Raw genomic sequence first — 12654 nt, 5'->3', positions numbered from 1 at the left:
GAAAGTAAATAATATGTTGAATTGATTGTGTTGTTGATCAGATTGATGAAAGGTTTTGATAAAGAAGAGCGTTGATTTAACTCCAAACAGCTTTTGTGACATGAAAAGCAGAAGTTGAAATTGTGCCGAAACCCGGGATTGAACCAGGGACCTTTAGATCTTCAGTCTAACGCTCTCCCAACTGAGCTATTTCGGCCTGCTGGTAGTTTGGGTCTTCATCCTTTTTTTTAAACTTCCCAAGAAAATAGATGCTCAACCTCATGCTAGAGCTATGTTTTAAGATGTCCTGTATCATTCATCAGTTAACGGGTGCAATAGGTAAATAGCATTTTTCGGATCCAGGTTAGGTAGCTTTTTTTTTTACTCTGAATGGACTAGCACCATATTACACAGAGGTATTTGGCCTGAGTAGGTAAGCTATGTCATCTGAATACTGAAATCTGTGTTCAAGGAGAAGTGGAAGCTGATGCAGACAAGAGTTTACTTTACAAAAAAGCATGAAATAGGAAACATTTGATGTCGAAGCTGAATGCAAGAGAGGTGGAAGCAAATTTAGAAGGAGGACAGAAAGACAATTCTATGTTGAATTGATCATGTTGTCGATCAGTTGATCAAATATTTTGATAAATAAAGAAAGAAAAACTTGAGCTGATACCAAGAAATATTTTGTGAGAAGCAAGAAACCTCTCAGACTTTTCCGAAACCCAGCATTGAACAAGGGACTTTTAGATTTTCAATCTAACACTCTCCCAACTGAGCTATTTCATCCAGCTGGCCATTTTGGCTTTCTGTTGTATTTTTGATAATTGTTAAAGATAAATGCAGACCCTGGTCATTCTATCTGCATGTGCAGTTATGTGTTAAATTGTCCAATATTATTCAGCAGCTAAATTGGTCTGATGGGTGAATTTCCTTTTTAGGAGCCAAGTTAGTTAGAAGATGTTTGTAAACTATGAATGGACTTATACTCAGACACACAGACCTATATGGCGAGGGTAGGCAAACTAGGTCATCTGACTACTAACAGTTTTGTATAAGGGGAACTCGAGGCTGATGCAGGCAAAGCTTTACTTTCAATTAAAGGAAGAATTGGCAAATAAAGCAGGTAAAGTTGAATACAAGAGAGGTGGAAGCAAGTTTGACAGAAAGACAGAATGTAAAAAATATGTTGAAATGGTTGTCTTATCGAATAGCTTGATAAAAGGTTTTGATCATTATAAACAACGTCAATATGAGTTGACTCCAAATAGCATTTGTGGCATGCAAAGCAGAAGTTCAAAATGTGCCTAAACCCGGGATTGTACCAGGGACCTTTAGATCTTCAGTCTACTGCTCTCCCAACTGAGCTATTTCATCCAGCTGGCAATTTCGGCTTTCTGTTGTATTTTTTATAATTGTTAAAGATAAATGCAGAACCTGGTCACTCTATCTGCATGTGCAGTTATGTGTTAAATTGTCCAGTATTATTCAGTAGCTAAATTGGTCTGATGGGTGAATTTCCTTTTTAGGAGCCAAGTTAGTTAGATGATGTTTGTAAACTATGAAAGAACTTATACTCAGAAACACAGACCTATATGGCGAGGGTCGGCAAGCTAGGTCATCTGACTACTAACAGTTTTGTATAAGGGGAACTGGAGGCTGATGCAGGCAAAGCTTTACTTTCAATTAAAGGAAGAATTGGGAAATAAAGGAGGCAAAGTTGAATACAAGAGAGGTGGAAGCAAGTTTGAAAGAAAGACAGAAAGTAAATAATATGTTGAATTAATTGTATTGTCGATTATCTTGATAAAAGGTTTTGATCATTATAAACAAAGTCAATATGAGTTGACTCAAAATAGTCTTTGTGGCATGCAAAGCAGAAGTTCAAAATGTGCCGAAACCCGGGATCGAACCAGGGACCTTTAGATCTTCAGTCTAACGCTCTCCCAACTGAGCTATTTCGGCTTGCCAGCAGCTATAGTATTCAGCCTCTTTTTTTGAACAATCCCAGAACAGAGATGCAGAACCTGGATTTTCAATCTGAGGTTAGAGCTGTGTTTTAATGTGTCCTGCATTGTTCAGCAGCTAACTGGTGAAATGGGTGAGTAGCGTTTTTGGGATAAATGTTAGGTCGTTTTTCTTTTAAAACTCTGAGTGGACCGGCACTGTATTACACAGACGTATGTCGCCTGAGTAGGTAAGCTATGTCATCTCAATACTGACAACTTTGTTTAAGGGGAAGTGAAAGCTGATGCAGACAAGAGTTTACTTTGAAAAAAGTATAAAAAAGGATAAATTCGTCATCAAAGCTGATGGCAAGAGAGGTGGAAGCAAGTTTAGAAGGAGGACAGAAAGACAACTTTTTGTTGAAGTTATCATGTTGTTGATCAGTTGATAAAATATTTTGACAAATAAAGAAAAAAAAACTAGAGCTGATTTCAAGAAATATTTTGCAAGAATGTAGGATCCCCTCGCACTGTGCCGAAACCCGGGATTGAACCAGGGACCTTAATCTCTTCAGTCTAACGATCTCCCAACTGAGATATTTCAGACAACAAGTCCCTGTGGCCTCCTGATGTATTATTAATAATTGTAGACGATACATACAGAACCTGGTCATTCTATATTCGGTTATAGTTATGTGTTAAAGTGTCCAGTATCATTCAGCAGGTAACTTGGTCTGATGAGTGAATATCCTTTTTAGGGGACAAGGTAGGTAGAATTTTTTTTTCTAAACTCTGAATTGACTTATACTCTGAAACACAGACCTATATGGCCAGGGTGTACAAGCTATGTTATCTGACTACTGACAGTTTTGTATAAGGGGAATTGGAGGCTGATGCAGGCAAAGCTTTACTTTAAAATAAAGCAAGAAGTTGCAAATAAATGAGGCATAGTTGAATACAAGAGAGGTGGAAGCAAGTTTGAAAGGAAGACAGAAAGTAAATAATATGTTGAATTGATTGTGTTGTTGATCAGATTGATGAAACGTTTTGATAAAGAAGAGCGTTGATTTAACTCCAAACAGCTTTTGTGACATGAAAAGCAGAAGTTGTGGCGAAACCCGGGATTGAACCAGGGACCTTTAGATCTTCAGTCTAACACTCTCCCAACTGAGCTATTTCGGCCTGCAGGTAGTTTGGGTCTTCATCCTTTCTTTTAAAGTTCCCAAGAAAATAGATGCTCAACCTCATGCTAGAGCTATGTTTTAAGATGTCCTGTATCATTCATCAGTTAACGGGTGCAATAGGTAAATAGCATTTTTCGGATCCAGGTTAGGTAGCTTTTTTTTTTACTCTGAATGGACTAGCACCATATTACACAGAGGTATTTGGCCTGAGTAGGTAAGCTATGTCATCTGAATACTGAAATCTGTGTTCAAGGAGAAGTGGAAGCTGATGCAGACAAGAGTTTACTTTACAAAAAAGCATGAAATAGGAAACATTTGTAGTCGAAGCTGAATGCAAGAGAGGTGGAAGCAAATTTAGAAGGAGGACAGAAAGACAATTCCATGTTGAATTGATCATGTTGTCGATCAGTTGATCAAATATTTTGATAAATAAAGAAAGAAAAACTTGAGCTGATACCAAGAAATATTTTGTGAGAAGCAAGAAACCTCTCAGACTTTTCCGAAACCCAGCATTGAACAAGGGACTTTTAGATTTTCAATCTAACACTCTCCCAACTGAGCTATTTCATCCAGCTGGCCATTTTGGCTTTCTGTTGTATTTTTGATAATTGTTAAAGATAAATGCAGACCCTGGTCATTCTATCTGCATGTGCAGTTATGTGTTAAATTGTCCAATATTATTCAGCAGCTAAATTGGTCTGATGGGTGAATTTCCTTTTTAGGAGCCAAGTTAGTTAGAAGATGTTTGTAAACTATGAATGGACTTATACTCAGACACACAGACCTATATGGCGAGGGTAGGCAAACTAGGTCATCTGACTACTAACAGTTTTGTATAAGGGGAACTCGAGGCTGATGCAGGCAAAGCTTTACTTTCAATTAAAGGAAGAATTGGCAAATAAAGCAGGTAAAGTTGAATACAAGAGAGGTGGAAGCAAGTTTGGCAGAAAGACAGAATGTAAAAAATATGTTGAAATGGTTGTCTTATCGAATAGCTTGATAAAAGGTTTTGATCATTATAAACAAAGTCAATATGAGTTGACTCAAAATAGTCTTTGTGGCATGCAAAGCAGAAGTTCAAAATGTGCCGAAACCCGGGATCGAACCAGGGACCTTTAGATCTTCAGTCTAACGCTCTCCCAACTGAGCTATTTCGGCCTGCCACCAGCTGTAGTATTCAGCCTCTTTTTTTGAACAATCCCAGAACAGAGATGCAGAACCTGGATTTTCAATCTGAGGTTAGAGCTGTGTTTTAATGTGTCCTGCATTGTTCAGCAGCTAACTGGTGAAATGGGTGAGTAGCGTTTTTGGGATAAATGTTAGGTCATTTTTCTTTTAAAACTCTGAGTGGACCAGCACTGTATTACACAGACGTATGTCGCCTGAGTAGGTAAGCTATGTCATCTCAATACTGACAACTTTGTTTAAGGAGAAGTGAAAGCTGATGCAGACAAGAGTTTACTTTGAAAAAAGTATAAAAAAGGATAAATTCGTCATCAAAGCTGATGGCAAGAGAGGTGGAAGCAAGTTTAGAAGGAGGACAGAAAGACAACTTTTTGTTGAAGTTATCATGTTGTTGATCAGTTGATAAAATATTTTGACAAATAAAGAAAAAAAAACTAGAGCTGATTTCAAGAAATATTTTGCAAGAATGTAGGATCCCCTCGCACTGTGCCGAAACCCGGTATTGAACCAGGGACCTTAATCTCTTCAGTCTAACGATCTCCCAACTGAGATATTTCAGACAACAAGTCCCTGTGGCCTCCTGATGTATTATTAAAAATTGTAGACGATACATACAGAACCTGGTCATTCTATTTTCGTTTATAGTTATGTGTTAAAGTGTCCAGTATCATTCAGCAGGTAACTTGGTCTGATGAGTGAATATCCTTTTTAGGGGACAAGGTAGGTAGAATTTTTTTTCTAAACTCTGAATTGACTTATACTCTGAAACACAGACCTATATGGCCAGGGTGTACAAGCTATGTCATCTGACTACTGACAGTTTTGTATAAGGGGAATTGGAGGCTGATGCAGGCAAAGCTTTACTTTAAAATAAAGCAAGAAATTGCAAATAAATGAGGCATAGTTGAATACAAGAGAGGTGGAAGCAAGTTTGAAAGGAAGACAGAAAGTAAATAATATGTTGAATTGATTGTGTTGTTGATCAGATTGATAAAAGGTTTTGATAAAGAAGAGCGTTGATTTAACTCCAAACAGCTTTTGTGACATAAAAAGCAGAAGTTTAAATTGTGACGAAACCCGGGACTGAACCAGGGACCTTTAGATCTTCAGTCTAACGCTCTCCCAACTGAGCTATTTCGGCCTGCTGGTAGTTTGGGTCTTCATCCTTTCTTTTAAACTTCCCAAGAAAATAGCTGCTCAACCTCATGCTAGAGCTATGTTTTAAGATGTCCTGTATCATTCATCAGTTAACGGGTGCAATAGGTAAATAGCATTTTTCGGATCCAGGTTAGGTAGCTTTTTTTTACTCTGAATGGACTAGCACCATATTACACAGAGGTATTTGGCCTGAGTAGGTAAGCTATGTCATCTGAATACTGAAATCTGTGTTCAAGGAGAAGTGGAAGCTGATGCAGACAAGAGTTTACTTTACAAAAAAGCATGAAATAGGAAACATTTGTAGTCGAAGCTGAATGCAAGAGAGGTGGAAGCAAATTTAGAAGGAGGACAGAAAGACAATTCTATGTTGAATTGATCATGTTGTCGATCAGTTGATCAAATATTTTGATAAATAAAGAAAGAAAAACTTGAGCTGATACCAAGAAATATTTTGTGAGAAGCAAGAAACCTCTCAGACTTTTCCGAAACCCAGCATTGAACAAGGGACTTTTAGATTTTCAATCTAACACTCTCCCAACTGAGCTATTTCATCCAGCTGGCCATTTTGGCTTTCTGTTGTATTTTTGATAATTGTTAAAGATAAATGCAGACCCTGGTCATTCTATCTGCATGTGCAGTTATGTGTTAAATTGTCCAATATTATTCATCAGCTAAATTGGTCTGATGGGTGAATTTCCTTTTTAGGAGCCAAGTTAGTTAGAAGATGTTTGTAAACTATGAATGGACTTATACTCAGACACACAGACCTATATGGCGAGGGTAGGCAAACTAGGTCATCTGACTACTAACAGTTTTGTATAAGGGGAACTCGAGGCTGATGCAGGCAAAGCTTTACTTTCAATTAAAGGAAGAATTGGCAAATAAAGCAGGTAAAGTTGATTACAAGAGAGGTGGAAGCAAGTTTGACAGAAAGACAGAATGTAAAAAATATGTTGAAATGGTTGTCTTATCGATCAGCTTGATAAAAGGTTTTGATCATTATAAACAACGTCAATATGAGTTGACTCCAAATAGCATTTGTGGCATGCAAAGCAGAAGTTCAAAATGTGCCTAAAGCCGGGATTGAACCAGGGACCTTTAGATCTTCAGTCTACTGCTCTCCCAACTGAGCTATTTCATCCAGCTGGCAATTTTGCCTTTCTGTTGTATTTTTTATAATTGTTAAAGATAAATGCAGAACCTGGTCACTCTATCTGCATGTGCAGTTATGTGTTAAATTGTCCAGTATTATTCAGTAGCTAAATTGGTCTGATGGGTGAATTTCCTTTTTAGGAGCCAAGTTAGTTAGATGATGTTTGTAAACTATGAATGGACTTATACTCAGAAACACAGACCTATATGGCGAGGGTCGGCAAGCTAGGTCATCTGACTACTAACAGTTTTGTATAAGGGGAACTGGAGGCTGATGCAGGCAAAGCTGTACTTTCAATTAAATGAAGAATTAGGAAATAAAGGAGGCAAAGTTGAATACAAGAGAGGTGGAAGCAAGTTTGAAAGAAAGACAGAAAGTAAATAATATGTTGAATTAATTGTATTGTCGATTATCTTGATAAAAGGTTTTGATCATTATAAACAAAGTCAATATGAGTTGACTCAAAATAGTCTTTGTGGCATGCAAAGCAGAAGTTCAAAATGTGCTGAAACCCGGGATCGAACCAGGGACCTTTAGATCTTCAGTCTAACGCTCTCCCAACTGAGCTATTTCAGCCTGCCACCAGCTATACTATTCAGCCTCTTTTTATGAACAATCCCAGAACAGAAATGCAGAACCTGGATTTTCAATCTGAGGTTAGAGCTGTGTTTTAATGTGTCCTGCATTGTTCAGCAGCTAACTGGTGAAATGGGTGAGAAGCGTTTTTGGGATAAATGTTAGGTCGTTTTTCTTTTAAAACTCTGAGTGGACCAGCACTGTATTACACAGACGTATGTCGCCTGAGTAGGTAAGCTATGTCATCTCAATACTGACAACTTTGTTCAAGGAGAAGTGAAAGCTGATGCAGACAAGAGTTTACTTTGAAAAAAGTATAAAATGGGATAAATTCGTCATCAAAGCTGATGGCAAGAGAGGTGGAAGCAAGTTTAGAAGGAGGACAGAAAGACAACTTTTTGTTGAAGCTATCATGTTGTTGATCAGTTGATAAAATATTTTGAGAAATAAAGAAAAAAAAACTGGAGCTGATTTCAAGAAATATTTTGCAAGAATGTAGGATCCCCTCGCACTGTGCTGAAAGTCAGGATTGAATCAGGTACCTTAAGCTCTTCAGTCTAACGATCTCCCAACTGAGATATTTCAGCCAACAAGTCCCTGTGGCCTCCTGATGTATTATTAATAATTGTAGACGATACATACAGAACCTGGTCATTCTATTTTCGTTTATAGTTATGTGTTAAAGTGTCCAGTATCATTCAGCAGGTAACTTGGTCTGATGAGTGAATATCCTTTTTAGGGGACAAGGTAGGTAGAAATTTTTTTCTAAACTCTGAATTGACTTATACTATGAAACACAGACCTATATGGCCAGGGTGTACAAGCTATGTCATCTGACTACTGACAGTTTTGTATAAGGGGAATTGGAGGCTGATGCAGGCAAAGCTTTACTTTAAAATAAAGCAAGAAGTTGCAAATAAATGAGGCATAGTTGAATACAAGAGAGGTGGAAGCAAGTTTGAAAGGAAGACAGAAAGTAAATAATATGTTGAATTGATTGTGTTGTTGATCAGATTGATGAAAGGTTTTGATAAAGAAGAGCGTCGATTTAACTCCAAACAGCTTTTGTGACATGAAAAGCAGAAGTTGAAATTGTGCCGAAACCCGGGATTGAACCAGGGACCTTTAGATCTTCAGTCTAACGGTCTGCCAACTGAGCTATTTCTGCCTGCCAGTAGTTTGGGTCTTCATCCTTTCTTTTAAACTTCCCAAGAAAATAGATGCTCAACCTCATGCTAGAGCTATGTTTTAAGATGTCCTGTATCATTCATCAGTTAACGGGTGCAATAGGTAAATAGCATTTTTCGGATCCAGGTTAGGTAGATTTTTTTTTACTCTGAATGGACTAGCACCATATTACACAGAGGTATTTGGCCTGAGTAGGTAAGCTATGTCATCTGAATACTGAAATCTGTGTTCAAGGAGAAGTGGAAGCTGATGCAGACAAGAGTTTACTTTACAAAAAAGCATGAAATAGGAAACATTTGTAGTCGAAGCTGAATGCAAGAGAGGTGGAAGCAAATTTAGAAGGAGGACAGAAAGACAATTCTATGTTGAATTGATCATGTTGTCGATCAGTTGATCAAATATTTTGATAAATAAAGAAAGAAAAACTTGAGCTGATACCAAGAAATATTTTGTGAGAAGCAAGAAACCTCTCAGACTTTTCCGAAACCCAGCATTGAACAAAGGACTTTTAGATTTTCAATCTAACACTCTCCCAACTGAGCTATTTCATCCAGCTGGCCATTTTGGCTTTCTGTTGTATTTTTGATAATTGTTAAAGATAAATGCAGACCCTGGTCATTCTATCTGCATGTGCAGTTATGTGTTAAATTGTCCAATATTATTCAGCAGCTAAATTGGTCTGATGGGTGAATTTCCTTTTTAGGAGCCAAGTTAGTTAGAAGATGTTTGTAAACTATGAATGGACTTATACTCAGACACACAGACCTATATGGCGAGGGTAGGCAAACTAGGTCATCTGACTACTAACAGTTTTGTATAAGGGGAACTCGAGGCTGATGCAGGCAAAGCTTTACTTTCAATTAAAGGAAGAATTGGCAAATAAAGCAGGTAAAGTTGAATACAAGAGAGGTGGAAGCAAGTTTGACAGAAAGACAGAATGTAAAAAATATGTTGAAATGGTTGTCTTATCGAATAGCTTGATAAAAGGTTTTGATCATTATAAACAACATCAATATGAGTTGACTCCAAATAGCATTTGTGGCATGCAAAGCAGAAGTTCAAAATGTGCCTAAACCCAGGATTGAACCAGGGACCTTTAGATCTTCTGTCTACTGCTCTCCCAACTGAGCTATTTCATCCAGCTGGCAATTTTGGCTTTCTGTTGTATTTTTTATAATTGTTAAAGATAAATGCAGAACCTGGTCACTCTATCTGCATGTGCAGTTATGTGTTAAATTGTCCAGTATTATTCAGTAGCTAAATTGGTCTGATGGGTGAATTTCCTTTTTAGGAGCCAAGTTAGTTAGATGATGTTTGTAAACTATGAATGGACTTATACTCAGAAACACAGACCTATATGGCGAGGGTCGGCAAGCTAGGTCATCTGACTACTAACAGTTTTGTAGAAGGGGAACTGGAGGCTGATGCAGGCAAAGCTTTACTTTCAATTAAAGGAAGAATTGGGAAATAAAGGAGGCAAAGGTGAATACAAGAGAGGTGGAAGCAAGTTTGAAAGAAAGACAGAAAGTAAATAATATGTTGAATTAATTTTATTGTCGATTATCTTGATAAAAGGTTTTGATCATTATAAACAAAGTCAATATGAGTTGACTCAAAATAGTCTTTGTGGCATGCAAAGCAGAAGTTCAAAATGTGCCGAAACCCGGGATCGAACCAGGGACTTTTAGATCTTCAGTCTAACACTCTCCCAACTGAGCTATTTCGGCCTGCCAGCAGCTATAGTATTCAGCCTCTTTTTTTGAACAATCCCAGAACAGAGATGCAGAACCTGGATTTTCAATCTGAGGTTAGAGCTGTGTTTTAATGTGTCCTGCATTGTTCAGCAGCTAACTGGTGAAATGGGTGAGTAGCGTTTTTGGGATAAATGTTAGGTCGTTTTTCTTTTAAAACTCTGAGTGGACCAGCACTGTATTACACAGACGTATGTCGCCTGAGTAGGTAAGCTATGTCATCTCAATACTGACAACTTTGTTTAAGGAGAAGTGAAAGCTGATGCAGACAAGAGTTTACTTTGAAAAAAGTATAAAAAAGGATAAATTCATCATCAAAGCTGATGGCAAGAGAGGTGGAAGCAAGTTTAGAAGGAGGACAGAAAGACAACTTTTTGTTGAAGTTATCATGTTGTTGATCAGTTGATAAAATATTTTTACAAATAAAGAAAAAAAACTAGAGCTGATTTCAAGAAATATTTTGCAAGAATGTAGGATCCCCTCGCACTGTGCCGAAACCCGGGATTGAACCAGGGACCTTAATCTCTTCAGTCTAACGATCTCCCAACTGAGATATTTCAGACAACAAGTCCCTGTGGCCTCCTGATGTATTATTAATAATTGTAGACGATACATACAGAACCTGGTCATTCTATTTTCGTTTATAGTTATGTGTTAAAGTGTCCAGTATCATTCAGCAGGTAACTTGGTCTGATGAGTGAATATCCTTTTTAGGGGACAAGGTAGGTAGAATTTTTTTTCTAAACTCTGAATTGACTTATACTCTGAAACACAGACCTATATGGCCAGGGTGTACAAGCTATGTCATCTGACTACTGACAGTTTTGTATAAGGGGAATTGGAGGCTGATGCAGGCAAAGCTTTACTTTAAAATAAAGCAAGAAGTTGCAAATAAATGAGGCATAGTTGAATACAAGAGAGGTGGAAGCAAGTTTGAAAGGAAGACAGAAAGTAAATAATATGTTGAATTGATTGTGTTGTTGATCAGATTGATGAAAGGTTTTGATAAAGAAGAGCGTTGATTTAACTCCAAACAGCTTTTGTGACATGAAAAGCAGAAGTTGAAATAGTGCCGAAACCCGGGATTGAACCAGGGACCTTTAGATCTTCAGTCTAACGCTCTCCCAACTGAGCTATTTCGGCCTGCTGGTAGTTTGGGTCTTCATCCTTTCTTTTAAACTTCCCAAGAAAATAGATGCTCAACCTCATGCTAGAGCTATGTTTTAAGATGTCCTGTATCATTCATCAGTTAACGGGTGCAATAGGTAAATAGCATTTTTCGGATCCAGGTTAGGTAGCTTTTTTTTTTACTCTGAATGGACTAGCACCATATTACACAGAGGTATTTGGCCTGAGTAGGTAAGCTATGTCATCTGAATACTGAAATCTGTGTTCAAGGAGAAGTGGAAGCTGATGCAGACAAGAGTTTACTTTACAAAAAAGCATGAAATAGGAAACATTTGTAGTCGAAGCTGAATGCAAGAGAGGTGGAAGCAAATTTAGAAGGAGGACAGAAAGACAATTCTATGTTGAATTGATCATGTTGTCGATCAGTTGATCAAATATTTTGATAAATAAAGAAAGAAAAACTTGAGCTGATACCAAGAAATATTTTGTGAGAAGCAAGAAACCTCTCAGACTTTTCCGAAACCCAGCATTGAACAAGGGACTTTCAGATTTTCAATCTAACACTCTCCCAACTGAGCTATTTCATCCAGCTGGCCAATTTGGCTTTCTGTTGTATTTTTGATAATTGTTAAAGATAAATGCAGACCCTGGTCATTCTATCTGCATGTGCAGTTATGTGTTAAATTGTCCAATATTATTCAGCAGCTAAATTGGTCTGATGTGTGGAAATATGGATTTTTCTGATCAGTTATGTCCCCTATCTTGGACCCCAACGGTTTCATGTATGAATCACAAGTACATGTATGCTCCCTCCAGTTCCAGTTATGAAGACGCAAACCCATGTGCGTCCACCGTCAACATGTCCTCTTTCAGATCCGCCATGAATAGGCCGGATATTCCATTCCTAAGTATGAAAGGCCACCGGCTTTATATGGTTCACTTATGCCATTTTACAGTCCAGGCAAGTAGGCCCGGATTCTGTCATCAAGCTTTTCTTGCTTTCTGCCTCTGAAGCTCCAGTCTGAGCCTGCATCTGTGACCATGAACTTTGTCTCATTCCCTGCGCGGCTCACGAAGCCTGACATCAGCCTGTTGCCTGCCAAGAAACTGTATTTTACCTTCGAAATTATCTGCTCCGTTCCCTGCCCGATGCATTCCTGTCTAGTAGTTTAAGTAAACATTCTTCCAGCTACCGAGCAAAGGCCCGGTTTCTCTGTCTTCATGCAAGTAATTCATAGCCCTGTTACTATGGAAGATTCCTGCCCTCGCATCTAGTGTAGACACTTAGACGCTTGTACACGCACTAACAGTCAGTATAGTCAGTATAGAATAAGATTCTACTCTAAGAGACCTCTCTTTTGGATAACATGGTTCTTTAAACATAGGATGTTAGATATGATTTGTGG

General features: G+C 38.0%; 5 non-coding genes across 5 annotated transcripts; all 5 read right to left on the bottom strand.

Moving 5' to 3' along the window:
• Positions 1–123: 123 nt before the first annotated feature.
• Positions 124–196, bottom strand: TRNAF-GAA (transfer RNA phenylalanine (anticodon GAA)). The gene has a single exon. It is a non-coding gene; the product is annotated as a tRNA-Phe (tRNA).
• A 1675-nt stretch (positions 197–1871) lies between these two features.
• Positions 1872–1944, bottom strand: TRNAF-GAA (transfer RNA phenylalanine (anticodon GAA)). Its single transcript has one exon. It is a non-coding gene; the product is annotated as a tRNA-Phe (tRNA).
• Positions 1945–4194: 2250 nt separating this feature from the next.
• On the bottom strand, positions 4195–4267 carry TRNAF-GAA (transfer RNA phenylalanine (anticodon GAA)). Its single transcript has one exon. It is a non-coding gene; the product is annotated as a tRNA-Phe (tRNA).
• A 2841-nt stretch (positions 4268–7108) lies between these two features.
• Positions 7109–7181, bottom strand: TRNAF-GAA (transfer RNA phenylalanine (anticodon GAA)). Its single transcript has one exon. It is a non-coding gene; the product is annotated as a tRNA-Phe (tRNA).
• Positions 7182–11190: 4009 nt separating this feature from the next.
• Positions 11191–11263, bottom strand: TRNAF-GAA (transfer RNA phenylalanine (anticodon GAA)). Its single transcript has one exon. It is a non-coding gene; the product is annotated as a tRNA-Phe (tRNA).
• Between the last annotated feature and the right edge of the window lie 1391 nt (positions 11264–12654).

This window comes from Triturus cristatus, chromosome 8 (assembly GCF_964204655.1).
Source record: "Triturus cristatus chromosome 8, aTriCri1.1, whole genome shotgun sequence".
Classification (NCBI taxonomy): Eukaryota; Metazoa; Chordata; class Amphibia; order Caudata; family Salamandridae; genus Triturus; species Triturus cristatus.
The sequence above is the reverse complement of the archived record's forward strand: the minus strand, read 5'-3'. Positions and strand labels throughout refer to the sequence as shown.